We start from the raw sequence: 16,130 nt of genomic DNA, 5'->3' as shown, positions 1-16,130 counted from the left end.
GCTGCTCCGCTCCGTTCTACCTCTGTCTCTGTCAGTACACAGCACCCTGCATTGTCCCTCCCACACAACCATCTGATTGGTTACAACCGTAGCGGTAACAAGCCAATCAGCAGTGCGTATTCAGAGCGCGTTTCGTCAGCGCTTCAGCATCGAGCAGATAGGCCTTTAGCAGGGGAGCAACGGACTCTCCCCAAATTATACTAAACATTTCCAAGTCAACTATTTTTTAAACATCACTATGAGCCCGTTGACCTTCTAGAAACAAACTGCAGCTCAGCACACTCGCAGTCCTGGCTTTAGGTGAAGGCTAGTTAGCTTTTAGCGTAACGTTAGCTAATTTTGCGGTGTGTGTGTATGCGTGTGTGTTACAGACAGTGTTGATTGAGGTGTGTTGAAGCAGCAAAAAAGGACATTATATTAAATGAAGAGTTTCTGTCTCTGATAGTGTATATAATAATGTAAGTGCATCATTAAGCCTACATGAACTCCATGGTGTTCAGGGATGAATAGTCTCTCCTATTGTTATTGTACTATTTTTTTCAGCAATAGTTACATTAATCATTAGTAATGTAGCAGCCTGGTTTTGAATGGCAGGGTCCCTGCTATCACATGTTGATACAAATATAACATTTACATAATAAAAATCAACTACAGGCTTCCCCAATGCTGTAATAAAATAAGCATGATGAGTTGACTTGAAACTGTTCAATGTTGCACTTTTTATATGTAGAAGAAAAGTTGTGTCATTTTATTTCATCTAAGCAACAACTTGAGGCAGTTTAATGTTGATTAACGTGGGCAGAATTATTATAGTGTTCCCAATAATAAAATGATAAAGCCATTGTTTACAAATTTGGTAAATAAATAACCAAAAAATGTATATTTTGTTGTTTTCTTACTGTACCGTAAATGAACCGAACCGTGACCTCTAAACCGAGGTACGTACCGAACCAACATTTTTGTGTACCGTTACACCCCTAGTAACTAACAATAAATACTGTATTTTCCGGACCATAGGGCGCACCGGATTATAAGGCGCACTGCTGATGAATGGTCTATTTCCGAGTTTTTTTCATATATAAGGCGCATCAAATTATAGGGCGCATTGAAGGAGTCAAATTAATATAATTTTTTTTCTAAATGGAAAACACTTCCTTGTGGCAAGGCAAGGCAACTTTATTAATATAGCACGTTTACAACAATTTTTAAATTGGACCAAATTGCTTTACAGGTTAAAAAGCATAGAGCAAAAAACAAACAAAGAACATAAACAATGAATGAGCTAAACAAGTTAGTGCAAAAGCAATACGGTAAAGGGGTTCGAATAAAAAGTGGTCTACATAACATGTGATGTTGGTTCTTTGGTCAAAATGTTGCATAGATTATGTTTCACAGACCATCTTTAAGCCGCTTCCGGATGCGCCGTTTTGTGGGCGGTCTTATTTACGTGGCTCACCTTTGGCAGCGTCTCCTCCCCGTCATCTTTGTTGTAGCGGTGTAGCGTGCAAGGACGGGAGTGAAAGAAGTGTCAAAAAATGGAGCTCACTGTTTTAATGACATTCAGACTTTACTTCAATCAACGACGGAGCAGCATCTTCTCATCCGTAAACACCAATAAGGCTGGAAATGTGTTCTGTGAAAAACCGTCCGACCGGAACTCTGTAATAACTAAAGTTCCTGGGGTGAATAATGTTAACTCACTACACCGGTATGTTTTAGCGCTTTCATGGCGAGTTTACTGTCAGATATAAGTAAGAACTTTACATTACTTTAAATTACAAATGGCAACAGCGGAGGATAAATGTCCCATAATAAGAAGATAGAAAAAAAGAAGAAGCTTATCGACCATGGTGTTTACATGCACTACAAAGACGGATTCGCGCAATTTTTCAAAATTCATGCAGATCCCAAATACAGATCAGCAGGTACCAGAAGATAAGAAAAGTTGCTTTTGCGTATTATTGCGAAACAAAACGCCAGATAATATGTCTTACCTTATACACACACCATAATAATACTTTTATGTTTAATGTGCCGACAATCCACCAAAGTCGTGCTGAAACATTTTGATAATATTTTGATCGCCAAATGTAATGTTCTGCATTTTCAATGGAACATTAAAAACGTTGGTGTTGTTTACTTGAGTCATTGTTGCGATCCGCTGTTCAGATCTTTACATACTCTTGTTTATTGTTCCTTTTTGGTATCACTGTTGTTTGACGTCCTTATTTCCTGTTTAGTCTGTCACCATGGTAGCTCATTAGTTCACCTGCCCCTTGCTATCCAAGCTCACCTGTTTCTTGTAATCACCTCCCTTTTTTAAGCTCGCCCCTTTTCGTTGTTCATCCTGGAATCCTAATTTGCCCTCGTGCAACAGTGACGACTGATTTGTATGTATATTCTCGCTAGCTTACACACTACGCCTTTTGTTTATTCTTAGCTCTCATGCTATATGTTTTATTATCGCTAGCTTACACGCTACGCCTTTGTTTTATTCTTGCTCTCATGCTAATGGTTTGTTTTCCCTTTTTTGTGCCTTCGTGCCAAGTCTAGTTTTTCTGTTTTTATTCCCTAGCTCTCATGCTAGCGCCATTTGTTTGCCTTTTCTGCTTAGCACCAGTATTTTTGTTTCTAGCCCTTTTATTTATTTAATAAATACTTTACATCTTACCCTTTACTGTGTTCTTGACGCATCCTTGGAAGAACGACCCCGGCATCGCTATGCCATCCAGACGTTACAGTCATATTGCGGTCTACACTTATTTCTTTTGTTTGACTGCCATCTACTGGGGTCACATTTATCATTACACCATGTACCAAATATAATAGCTTCGAGGTCGGCAACCAAAACTAGAAATATTCCGTACATTAGGCGCACCGGGTTATAAGGCACGCTGTTGAGTTTTGAGAGAGAGAAACAAGGATTTGAAGTGTGCCCTATGGTCCGGAAAAATAAACATTTTGTTATTGGTTGCTAATATGCAAGTACAACTTGAAAGGTATTTTCTTTTAAATTAGGCTCAAAGAGTCTATTATCTTATTAACTCAGTGGTTCTCAACCTTTTTTCAGTGATGTACCCCCTGTGAACATTTTTTAATTCAAGTACCCCCTAATCAGAGCAAAGCATTATTGGTTGAAAAAAAAGAGATAAAGAAGTAAAATACAGCACTATGTCATCAGTTTCTGATTTATTAAATAGTATAACGGGGCAAAATATGGCTCATTTGTAGTAGTCTTTCTCGAACTATTTGGAAAAAAAGATATACAAATGATTAAAAACTTGTAGAAAAATAAACAAGTGATACAATTATAGATAAAGATTTCTACACATAAAAGTAATCTTTGGGGATTGTAATAGAGATCCATCTGGATTCATCAACTTCATTCTAAACATTTCTTCACAAAAAAAGAAATCTTTAACCCAGTGGTTCTTATCAATCAATCAACCAATGTTTATTTATATAGCCCCAAATCACAAATGTCTCAAAGGACTGCACAAATCATTACGACTACAACATCCTCGGAAGAACCCACAAAAGGGCAAGGAAAACTCACACCCAGTGGGCAGGGAGAATTCACATCCAGTGGGACGCCAGTGACAATGCTGACTATGAGAAACCTTGGAGAGGACCTCAGATGTGGGCAACCCCCCCCCCTCTAGGGGACCGAAAGCAATGGATGTCGAGCGGGTCTAACATGATACTGTGAAAGTTCAATCCATAGTGGCTCCAAGACAGCAGCGAGAGTCCCGTCCACAGGAAACCATCTCAAGCGGATCAGCAGCGTAGAGATGTCCCCAACCGATACAGGCGAGCGGTCCATCCTGGGTCCCGACGAGCGGTCCATCCTGGGTCTCAACTCTGGACAGCCAGTACTTCATCCATGGTCATCGGACCGGACCCCCTCCACAAGGGAGGGGGGGACATAGGAGAAAGAAAAGAAGCGGCAGATCAACTGGTCTAAAAAGGAGGTCTATTTAAAGGCTAGAGTATACAGATGAGTTTTAAGGTGAGACTTAAATGCTTCTACTGAGGTAGCATCTCGAACTGTTCTTAACCTTGTTGGAGGTTCCGAACCCCACCAGTTTCATACACGCATTCACCGAACCCTTCTTTTGTGAAAAATAAAACGTTTTTTTTTCAAATTCAAAACAAAGATATGTTTTTTTTTCATGGTGTACAAAATGAACCGATGCTTGAACATCACCTTCTTCAAAGAACAAAACCAACGGTGCATGAACCCACAACAAATTACACACCTGCAAATCAGTGTGACTTCTGCTGTTACCATATCCACGATACGCCTATATGGAGAAGTTTTTATTTACACGATGAGTCCATACCGGCCAACCCTTCCGATTTTTCCGGGAGAATCCCGAATTTCAGTGCCCCTCCCGAAAATCTCCCGGGGCAACCATTCTCCTTTAGCGTCCTCTACAACCTTTCGTCACGTCCGATTTTCCTCCATACAAACGGCGTGTTGGCGTATTCACATCATTTATGTGGCTTTTACACACACATACTTGGTCAACAGCCATACAGGTCACACTGAGGGTGGCCGTATAAACAACTTTAACACTGTTACGAATACGCACCACACTGTGAACCCACACCAAACAAGAATGACAAACACATTTCGGGAGAACATCCTCACCGTAACACAACAGAACAAATACCCAGAATCCCTTACAGCACTAACTCTTCCGGGATCTACAATATACACCTCCTCTACCACCAAACCCCGCCCACCTTAATCACGCCCCCCATCTCCCGAATTCGGAGGTCTCAATGTTGGCAAGTATGGATGAGTCGGGTGTGTCTTGACTGGCTCCGCCGAACCCCTGAGGCCGACTCACCGAACCCCTAGGGTTCGATCGAACCCAGGTTAAGAACCACTGCTTAAACATCAATATTTATGGAACATGTCCACAAAAAATCTAGCTGTCATCACTGAATATTGCATTGTTGCATTTCTTTTCACAGTTTAGAAACTTCCATCCATCCATCCATTTTCGACCGCTTATTCCGCTTATTATTTTGGGGTCGCGGGGGGCGCTGGCGCCTATCTCAGCTACAATCGGCCGAAAGGCGGGGTACAACCTGGAAAAGTCGCCACCTCATCACAGGGCCAGTTTATGAACTTACATTCATATTTTGTTGAAGTATTCTTCAATAAATAAATAAAATAAATAAATAACTACACTGTCTAGCTCCATCCTATCTTGCCGATTGTATTGTACCGTATGTCCCGGCAAGAAATCTGCCTTCAAAGGACTCCGGCTTGTTAGTGATTCCCAAAGCCCAAAAAAAGTCTGCGGGCTGTAGAGCGTTTTCATTTCGGGCTCCAGTACTCTGGAATGCCCTCCCGGTAACAGTTCGAGATGCCACCTCAGTAGAAGCATTTAAGTCTCACCTTAAAACTCATTTGTATACTCTAGCCTTTAAATAGACTCCCTTTTTAGACCAGTTGATCTGCCGTTTCTTTTCTTTTTCTTCTATGTCCCACTCTCCCTTGTGGAGGGGGTCCGGTCCGATCCGGTGGCCATGTACTGCTCGCCTGTGTATCGGCTGGGGACATCTCTGCGATGCTGATCCGCCTCCGCTTGGGATGGTTTCCTGCTGGCTCCGCTGTGAACGGGACTCTCGCTGCTGTGTTGGATCCGCTTTGGACTGGACTCTTGCGACTGTGTGGATCCATTATGGATTGAACTTTCACAGTATCATGTTAGACCCGCTCGACATCCATTGCTTTCCTCCTCTCCAAGGTTCTCATAGTCATCATTGTCACCGACGTCCCACTGGGTGTGAGTTTTCCTTGCCCTTATGTGGGCCTACCGAGGATGTCGTGGTGGTTTGTGCAGCCCTTTGAGACACTAGTGATTTAGGGCTATATAAGTAAACATTGATTGATTGATTGATAAATATACTTATAAAGGGTTTTTGAATTGATGCTATTTTTAGAATAAATGTTTTTAAATCTCACGTACCCTTTGGCATACCTTCAAGTACCCCCAGGGGTACGCGTACCCCCTTTTGAGAACCATGTTATTAACTGATAGTACAAATGTTATTTTGGATCAATCGGGGGGGGATTTTCTGGCTACCCAATACAGTCTTCTACATCAGTGGTTCTCAAATGGGGGTACGCGTACCCCTGAGGGTACTTGAAGGTATGCCAAGGGGTACGTGAGATTTTTTTTAAATATTCTAAAAATAGCAACAATTCAAAAATCCTTTATAAATATATTTATTGAATAATACAGCTTGACAGGTAGATTTTTTTGTGGACATGTTCCATAAATATTGATGTTAAAGATTTTTTTTTTTGTGAAGAAATGTTTAGAAGTGGCTTCACGGTGGCAGAGGGGTTAGTGCGTCTGCCTCACAATACGAAGGTCCTGCAGTCCTGGGTTCAAATCCAGGCTCGGGATCTTTCTGTGTGGAGTTTGCATGTTCTCCCCGTGAATGCGTGGGTTCCCTCCGGGTACTCCGGCTTCCTCCCACTTCCAAAGACATGCACCTGGGGATAGGTTGATTGGCAACACTAAATTGGCCCTAGTGTGTGAATGTGAGTGTGAATGTTGTCTATCTGTGTTGGCCCTGCGATGAGGTGGCGACTTGTCCAGGGTGTACCCCGCCTTCCGCCCGATTGTAGCTGAGATAGGCGCCAGCGCTCCCCCGCGAACCCGAAAGGGAATAAGCGGTAGAAAATGGATGGATGGATGGATTTCCAAACTGGGCTTCACGGTGGAAGAGGGGTTAGTGCGTCTGCCTCACAATACAAAGGTCCTGCAGTCCTGGGTTCAAATCCAGGCTCGGGATCTTTCTGTGTGGAGTTTGCATGTTCTCCCCGTGAATGCGTGGGTTCCCTCCGGGTACTCCGGCTTCCTCCCACTTCCAAAGACATGCACCTGGGGATAGGTTGATTGGCAACACTAAATTGGCCCTAGTGTGTGAATGTTGTCTGTCTATCTGTGTTGGCCCTGCGATGAGGTGGCGACTTGTCCAGGGTGTACCCCGCCTTCCGCCCGATTGTAGCTGAGATAGGCGCCAGCGCCCCCCGCGACCCCGAAAGGGAATAAGCGGTAGAAAATGGATGGATGGATGTTTAGAAGTAAATTGATGAATCCAGATTACAATCCCCAAAGAGGGCACTTTAAGTTGATGATTACTTCTATGTGTAGAAATCTTTATTTATAATTTATAGGGACGGCGTGACGCGGCGCGATAGTGGCCGTGCGCAACCCGAGGGTCCCTGGTTCAATTCCCACCTAGTACCAACCTCGTCACGTCCGTTGTGTCCTGAGCAAGACACTTCACCCTTGCTCCTGATGGGTGCTGGTTAGCGCCTTGCATGGCAGCTCCCTCCATCAGTGTGTGAATGTGTGTGTGAATGGGTAAATGTGGAAGTAGTGTCAAAGCGCTTTGAGTACCTTGAAGGTAGAAAAGCGCTATACAAGTACAACCCGTTTATCATTTATCATTTATAATTAAATCACTTTTTTATTTTTCAACAAGTTTTCCGACCACTACAAATGAGCAATATTTTGCACCATCATACTATTTAATAAATCAGAAACTAATGACATAGTGCTGTATTTTACTTCTTTATCCATTTTTTTCCACCAAAAATGCTTTGCTCTGATTAGGGGGTACTTGAATTTGAAAAATGTTCACAGGGGGTACATCACTGAAAAAAGGTTGAGAACCTCTGTTCTACATTGTTTAAGATGCTATCTCATTGTTTATTTTGACGGGGTATAGTAGGCTACAATAAACCTGTTTTTGTTCGAGTAAATTCAGGTCCTTGTGTGTCTTAAGCTGAAAAAGTCTAATTCATTCTAACTGTTTTCTTCACGACGGCGGCATTTGTTTTTTGAAGCTCTCCATGCTGTGAGTCAGTGTGTACGACCTGATGAATAATTGCTTTCCTCTGTGAAATGTGAGGGACAGCCATTCTGTTAAAGGAAAAGGGGGTTGTAGGGGAAGGTGGGCGGCGTGTTACGAAAAAAAAAAAATGAAAAAAAAAAATCCCCTTCCTGTCAGTGATCTCTCTTGTGAGATCTGGAACTGATAAGTGTGAAAGGCCTCTGCTAACTGAACAGGAAGGATAGAGGCTCTCTGGCCTTGGAGCTCCCCCAACCCTACTGCCTCTGCACACATGTCCACCTCCATTGCACAAACAAAGGCAGCATGCGGGGGGGGGGGTTGTTCTGCCACTATAACGTCAACTTGCAAAACATCCATGGCTTGTTATCATTTCCAATGATGTTTGGGAGCATGGAGATAGAAAGACGTTTTTGTCAAAGCAGCTCAAGGTTGAGTGAACGTACTTGGGGGGGGGGGGGGGGGGGGGGGGGAATGTGATTGGAGGGTTTCATTCAGATATCAGAGTTGGTGCGAGTACAAAGAAACAATTTTGTTGGTAACTCTGCAAAAAAAAAAACTTTGAAGAAATGTATTAGTCCAGAACGTGCTGTTTGTACTCGTCGCCAATAACCCTCTGCAGGTACACCGCGAAAAGTCAGTGTTCAAAAACAAGAAAAACAAAACAAAAATGAGGGGTATTTTATTTGAACTGAGCAAAATTATCTGCAAATAGAACAAGAAAATTGGGTTTGTCAGGACTTTTCAAAACAAGTAAAATTAGCTAGCCTCAATGAACCCCCGAAATACCTTAAAGTAAGTATATTCTCACTAATCTAGGTGTGGTTGGTTTTCCCATGGTGCAAAGCGACTGGATCGGACACGATGTGAAGGTAATGACATTTTTAAAGGGGGAATGACCTTTTGGGATTAATAAAGTATGTCCGATTCTGATTCTGATGTCGCCAGGCTGACTGCCTGGCAACTACAGGCTTAAATAGTGCTGTGGTGCTTGAAAACAGGTGCATGAGTTTAAATGAATCAGGTGCGTGATTCGGGAGGTGAACTGATTGGTAGGCATTGATACAAAACAACGGAGTGAAAAAACAGGAACTAAACCTATGCAAGCGTCAATATATACCTTGATGTTGCAGGAAAAAAGACCATGTATTTTTTTAACCGATTTCCGAACTCTAAATGGGTGAATTTTGGCAAATTAAACGCCTTTCTGTTTATCGCTCTTTTAGCGATGACGTCAGAACGTGACGTCACCGAGGTAACACACCCGCCATTTTCATTTTCACATTACACACACCGGGTCTCAGCTCTGTTATTTTCCGTTTTTTTCGACTATTTTTTGGAACCTTGGAGACATCATGCCTCGTCGGTGTGTTGTCGGAGGGTGTAACAACACTAACAGGGAGGGATTCAAGTTGCACCACTGGCAAGAAATCTGCCGCCAGACCCCCATTGAATGTGCCAGAGTGTCTCCACATTTTACCGGCGATGCTAAGGCAGACATGGCACAGAGATGTATGGATAACCTGCAGATGCATTTGCAACGATTAAGTCAACGAAATCACAAAGGTGAGTTTTGTTGATGTTGTTGACTTATGTGCTAATCAGACATATTTGGTCGCAGCATGACTGCCAGCTAATCGATGCTAACATGCTACGCTAATCGATGCTAACATGCTACGCTAATCGATGCTAACATGCCATTTACGCTAGCTGTATGTACATTTGAAACTAAATACCCACATTTAATGCGAAACAAACACTTACCAATCGACAGATTTAAGTTGCTCCCGTGTCACAAGATGCGAAAGTCCTGATCATTTGGTCCGCACATTTTACCGGCAATGCTAATAAGGCAGCCATGCTATGGGCCACTTCATTAGGTACACCCACGCTATGGCCGAATAGCGTCAATAGCTATTCGCACAATAGCTTCAATTTGTTCTTCAATTTCGTTTTCGCTATCTGCCTCCATACTCCGACCATCTGTTTCAATACATGCGTAATCCGTTGAATCGCTTAAGCCGCTGAATCCGAGCTGTCGCTATATCTTGCTGTGGTAACCGCCATGTTGTTTGTATCGGCAGCACTGTATGACGTCACAGGGAAATGGACGGGTGGATATAGCGATGGTGAAAATCAGGCACTTTGAAGCAGTTTTTCGGGATATTCCGGGAGGTGTAAAATTTTGAAAAAAACTTCGAAAAATAAAACAAGCCACTGGGAACTGATTTTTATTGTTTTTAACCCTTTTGAAATTGTGATAATGTTTCCCTTTAATCTTAACTCAAAAATATTACAAAAACAAAGGGTATAAACAAAAGCGCTCTCAGTGGAGGTACAAAAACTGAAAACAAAAACTTGCGCAATGGCAGAACTTGCTTTTGCATAATATTGTGAAACAAAACGCCAGATAATGTCTTACCTAATACACACACCATAATAATACTCGTATGTTTAATGCGCCAACAATCCATCAAGCTGTGCGGCTTCAGGCCTTACCAAAGTCGTACTAAAAAATGTCGATCGATTTTTGAGCCCCGTGTGTAATGTTGTATATTTTCAATGGAACATATAACATTTTGGTGTTGTTTACTTGAGTCATATTGCAGTCTTCATACATCTCTTTTGTGTGATTGCCATCATATTGCAGTCTACACGTATCTCTTATGTTTGACTGCCATCTACTGGTCACTCTTATCATTTCACCATGTACCAAATAAAATAGCTTCGAGGTGGGTAAGCACAACCAAAATTATTCCATACATTAGTCTCACCAGTTTATAAGGCGCACTGTCGAGTTTTGAGAAAATTAAAGGATTTTAAGTGCGCCTTATAGTCCGAAAAATACGGTACACCAATCTAAATTAAAAAAAACTATTAAATTATACACATTGAATCTACAAGCTGTGTTGTTGTTTTTTTTAACAGAGTGATCGTTCTCTACTCAGAGGAATATGAGACCGAGATGTTTTACGGTGCATTCAAGGACCCCTGAACAGAGTTGAATGTCACAAAGCCCGCCAGAAATGATAAATAATAATAATAATAATTTATTTTATTGTTACGCACACGTTTAATATCTTAAAGCGTTACAGTACAGACCAATAGTTATAACAATAATAGCTTAGCCATTAAAACAGATACAGTACAATCAGTAAAGCATAAGAAACACAAAACGCGCAAAATAGTGTGTCTATGTATTTTAGTTATTGAAGAATACCTTGGTCATAACTATTTCAATGTGTGTACCTTTTTAAAAAGTTCATAATAGAATACAATAGAAAGTACTTTATTGATCTCTGGGGGAAATTCAGCAATAATGGTCATGATATTTTCATGTTGTTACATCCCTACACACAACTGTTATATATACATATAACAGGGGTGGTATAGCTCGGTTGGTGGAGTGGCCGTGCCAGCAACTTGAGGGTTCCTGGTTCGATCCCCGCGTCCGCCATCCTAGTCACTGCCATTGTGTTCTTGGGCAAGACACTTTACCCACCTGCTCCCAGTGCCACCCACACTGGTTTTGTCAAGGCGTGAACTTTGGTGAGGTTTGTTTTCCCGTGGGTCAAAGCAACTGGACCGGACACGATGTGAAGGTAATGACATATTTTAATCTTAACTCAAAAAAAAAGGTACAAACAAAAGGCGCTCACAGAGGAGGTACGAAAACTTGGCTATGAAACAAAAATATTACTACAACACAAACTATGGACACAAAACAAAACTTGCAAACCATGGCATGAATAATAAAACTTACGGGGAACGAGAAAAGAGCATAGGTTGGGGACATCTCTACGCTGCTGATCCGCTTGAGATGGTTTCCTGTGGACGGGACTCTCACTGCTGTCTTGGAGCCACTATGGATTGAACTTTCACAGTATCATGTTAGACCCGCTCGACATCCATTGCTTTCGGTCCCCTAGAGGGGGGGGGTTGCCCACATCTGAGGTCCTCTCCAAGGTTTCTCATAGTCAGCATTGTCACTGGCGTCCCACTGGATGTGAATTCTCCCTGCCCACTGGGTGTGAGTTTTCCTTGCCCTTTTGTGGGTTCTTCCGAGGATGTTGTAGTCGTAATGATTTGTGCAGTCCTTTGAGACATTTGTGATTTGGGGCTATATAAATAAACATTGATTGATTGATTGATAGATCATCAGCATGGAGCAAGGGTGAGTAGCGGATGACCTTTTGGGATTAATAAAGTATGTCCGATTCTGATTCTGATGTCGCCAGGCTGACTGCCTGGCAACTACAGGCTTAAATAGTGCTGTGGTGCTTGAAAACAGGTGCATGAGTTTAAATGAATCAGGTGCGTGATTCGGGAGGTGAACTGATTGGTAGGCATTGATACAAAACAACGGAGTGAAAAAACAGGAACTAATGGAGTCTTGAAGTAATCTAACACAACTAAACAAGACATGATCACAAAAAACATGACAAGTTTAAATGTAACTTAGATGTTGGCTTTCACTATGTAAAGCGCTTTGAGTCACAAGAGAAAAAGCGCTATATAAATATAATTCACTTCAAGTAAAATATGCCACATTTCCCTGCATTTTCCCTTGACACGTTTGGTCTGTGTAAAAAAAAAAACACATAAAGGCTTTTTTAGTAACACATCCTTCCCCTCGGTTGTAAGGGAGTAACACAAAGGTATGCGATTTCTGTCATGATAGTTGTGTCGGGGCGGTTAAGCATCGTATTTCTTTGCTGTTAAAGCTTGAAGCTAAACACATAAATCATACCAACATTACATTTACCCAGCCTGCTGTTTTTTGTTTTTTGTTTTTTACACTTTTAAATGTTTGTTTTAGGATTAGTAGCATTTGGTTCAGTGGTTCTCAAACGTTTTCAACTAAGTAACACCTCAGAAAACACTTTTAAGCACCACCATAATGACCAACATCAATATACAGTAGCATAGTAGGCCTAAGTATTCATTAACAGCAATCAGAAGTTTTATTTAACAAGTGTATTTACAACACCCAAAACCAGTCAAGTTGGCACGTTGTGTAAAATCATGAATAAAAACAGAATACAATGATTTTCAAATCCTTTTCAACCTATATTCAATTCAATTACACTGCAAAGACAAAATACTTAATTGCCGCTACATCTGTAAGTGCTAGTTAAAACTCTACTATGCAAAGCGAAAGCCATTTATCAACAACACCCAGAAACGCCGCCTGCTTCGCTGAGCCCGAGCTCATCTAAGATGGACTGATGCAAAGTGGAAAGGTATTCTGTGGTCTGACGAGTCCACATTTGAAATTGTTTTTGGGAACGGTGGACGTCGTGTCCTCCGGACCAAAGAGGAAAAGAACCCTCTGGACCATGGGTGTCAAACTCTGGCCCACAGGCCAAATCTGGTCGGTGCAGCTGTAACACCGCATTCACCGCTTATACTCATACTTGCCAACCCTCCTAATTTTCCCGGTAGACTCCCGAAGTTCAGTGCCCCTCCCGAAAATCTCCCAGGGCAACCATTCTCCCAAATTTCTACCGATTTCCACCTGGACAACTATATTGGGGGCGTGCATTTTAGCGTTCTCTACAACCTGTCGTCACGTCCGCTTTTCCTCCATACTAACAGCGTGTCACATAATATTTGTGGCTTTTACACACACACGCACAAGTGAATGCAAGGCATACTTGGTCAACAGCCATACAGGTCACACTGAGGGTGGCCGTATAAACAACATTAGCACGGTTACAAATATGCGCCAGACTGTGAACCCACACCAAACAAGAATGACAAACACATTTCGGGTGAACATCCGCACCGTAACACAACAGAACAAATACACAGAAGCCCTTGCAGCACTAACTCGTCCGGGAAACTTCCAGCAAACTGACCAATAATTAATGTTTTATTCATTGCTACTTCAAGGTTTGAATGTTTGGTTCATTCATTATTGTTATTTTATTTTCAAATTTATTATTGGCCTGTCGATATTTACCTCAGAAGATTGCAAATCGATATGCCATTGATATTTTTTTTTATTATTATTATTATTATTTGAAGCTGGATTTTGCATGAATGTGAGTGTGAAGGTTGTCTGTCTATCTGTGTTGGCCCTGCGATGAGGTGGCGACTTGTCCAGGGTGTACCCCGCCTTCCGCCCGATTGTAGCTGAGATAGGCGCCAGCGCCCCCCGCGACCCCAAAAGGGAATAAGCGGTAGAAATAGGATGGATGGATGGATTTTGCATGTCACTATAAAGTTATATAAGCCTTGCTTGTTCAATATTCAATGCAAAACTTGTTTGGGTCCCCATTGAAAGGTTAATTTGTTCAACCTCGGCCCGCGGCTTTGTTCCGTTTAAAATTTTGGCCCACTCTGTATTTGAGTTTGACACCCCTGATCTGGACTGTGTCCAAGCCACAAAGTGGAAAAGCCAGCATCTGTGATGGTATGGGGGTGTATTAGTGCCCAAGGCATGGGTAACTTACACATATGTGAAGGCACCATTAATGCTGAAAGGTACATACAGGTTTTGGAGCTACATATGTTGTCATCCAAACATCCATCCATCCATCCATCATCTTCCGCTTATCCGAGGTCGGGTCGCGGGGGCAACAGCCTAAGCAGGGAAACCCAGACTTCCCTCTCCCCAGCCACTTCGTCTAGCTCTTCCTGGGGGATCCCGAGGCGTTCCCAGGCCAGCCGGGAGACATAGTCTTCCCAACGTGTCCTGGGTCTTCCCCGTGGCCTCCTACCGGTTGGACGTGCCCTAAACACCTCCCTAGGGAGGCGTTCGGGTGGCATCCTGACCAGATGCCCGAACCACCTCATCTGGCTCCTCTCCATGTGGAGGAGCAGCGGCTTTACTTTGAGTTCCTCCCGGATGGCAGAGCTTCTCACCCTATCTCTAAGGGAGAGACCCAAACTCATTTCGGCCGCTTGTACCCGTGATCTTATCCTTTCGGTCATGACCCAAAGCTCATGACCATAGGTGAGGATGGGAAGGTAGATCGACCGGTAAATTGAGAGCTTTGCCTTCCGGCTCAGCTCCTTCTTCACCACAACGGATCGGTACAACGTCCGCATTACTGAAGACGCCGCACCGATCCGCCTGTCGATCTCACGATCCACTCTTCCCCCACTCGTGAACAAGACTCCTAGGTACTTGAACTCCTCCACTTGGGGCAGGGTCTCCTCCCCAACCCGGAGATGGCACTCCACCCTTTTCCGGGAGAGAACCATGGACTCGGACTTGGAGGTGCTGATTCTCATTCCGGTCGCTTCACACTCGGCTGCGAACCGATCCAGTGAGAGCTGAAGATCCCGGTCAGATGAAGCCATCAGGACCACATCATCTGCAAAAAGCAGAGACCTAATCCTGCGGTCACCAAACCGGAACCCCTCAACGCCTTGACTGCGCCTAGAAATTCTGTCCATCAAAGTTATGAACAGAATCGGTGACAAAGGACAGCCTTGGCGGAGTCCAACCCTCACTGGAAATGTGTCCGACTTACTGCCGGCAATGCGGACCAAGCTCTGACACTGATCATACAGGGAGCGGACCGCCACAATCAGACAGTCCGATACCCCATACTCTCTGAGCACTCCCCACAAGACTTCCCGAGGGACACGGTCGAATGCCTTCTCCAAGTCCACAAAGCACATGTAGACTGGTTGGGCAAACTCCCATGCACCCTCAAGAACCCTGCCGAGAGTATAGAGCTGGTCCACAGTTCCACGACCAGGACGAAAACCACACTGTTCCTCCTGAATCCGAGGTTCGACTATCCGGCGTAGCCTCCTCTCCAGTACACCTGAGTAAACCTTACCGGGAAGGCTGAGGAGTGTGATCCCACGATAGTTGGAACACACCCTCCGGTCCCCCTTCTCATCCAAACAACGTCTTTTTAATGGTCGCCCCTGCTTATTGGATGATCGGCAAGATGGAGCACGCGTACCACGACAGTTTGCGAATCCCTGAAGTGAAGTGAATTATATTCATATAGCGCTTTTTCTCTAGTGACTCAAAGCGCTTTACATAGTGACACCCAATATCTAAGTTACATTTAAACCGGTGCGGGTGGCACTGGGAGCAGGTGGGTAAAGTGTCTTGCCCAAGGACACAACGGCAGTGACTAGGATGGCGGAAGCGGGAATCGAACCGGCAACCCTCAAGTTGCTGGCATGGCCGCTCTACCAACCGAGCTAAACCGCCCCCCGATCTAGTTTATTCATTCGGGAAGCGCTTTTATAATGGATGTATTGGCTAAAAC

At 43.3% G+C, this 16,130-nt stretch overlaps 1 protein-coding gene across 4 annotated transcripts in view; it reads left to right on the top strand.

Moving 5' to 3' along the window:
- Nucleotides 1–16,130, top strand: part of LOC133558400 (zinc finger MIZ domain-containing protein 1-like) — a 322,168-nt gene that overhangs the window by 105,322 nt on the left and 200,716 nt on the right. The gene's annotated exons all lie outside the window — the stretch shown is intronic.

The sequence above is a fragment of the Nerophis ophidion genome, linkage group LG08 (genome assembly GCF_033978795.1).
Source record: "Nerophis ophidion isolate RoL-2023_Sa linkage group LG08, RoL_Noph_v1.0, whole genome shotgun sequence".
Lineage (NCBI taxonomy): Eukaryota > Metazoa > Chordata > Actinopteri > Syngnathiformes > Syngnathidae > Nerophis > Nerophis ophidion.
The sequence above is the reverse complement of the archived record's forward strand: the minus strand, read 5'-3'. Positions and strand labels throughout refer to the sequence as shown.